This window comes from Procambarus clarkii, chromosome 1 (genome assembly GCF_040958095.1).
Source record: "Procambarus clarkii isolate CNS0578487 chromosome 1, FALCON_Pclarkii_2.0, whole genome shotgun sequence".
NCBI classification, from domain to species: domain Eukaryota; kingdom Metazoa; phylum Arthropoda; class Malacostraca; order Decapoda; family Cambaridae; genus Procambarus; species Procambarus clarkii.
The window spans coordinates 18,157,591-18,158,127 of NC_091150.1; positions in this window are offsets into that span (position 1 = coordinate 18,157,591).

Genomic DNA, 537 nt, shown 5'->3' on the forward strand with positions numbered 1-537 from the left:
TGGTCTATAACAACACTGTATTGGTCTATAACAACACTGTATTGGTCTATAACAACACTGTAGTGGTCTATTACAACACTGTAGTGGTCTATTACAACACTGTAGTGGTCTATAACAACACTGTATTGGTCTATAACAACACTGTATTGGTCTATAACAACACTGTAGTGGTCTATTACAACACTGTAGTGGTCTATAACAACACTGTATTGGTCTATAACAACACTGTAGTGGTCTATTACAACACTGTAGTGGTCTATTACAACACTGTAGTGGTCTATAACAACACTGTAGTGGTCTATAACAACACTGTAGTGGTCTATAACAACACTGTAGTGGTCTATAACAACACTGTAGTGGTCTGTTACAACACTGTAGTGGTCTATAACAACACTGTAGTGGTCTATAACAACACTGTAGTGGTCTATAACAACACTGTAGTGGTCTATTACAACACTGTAGTGGTCTATAACAACACTGTAGTGGTCTGTTACAACACTGTAGTGGTCTATAACAACACTGTAGTGGTCTGTTACA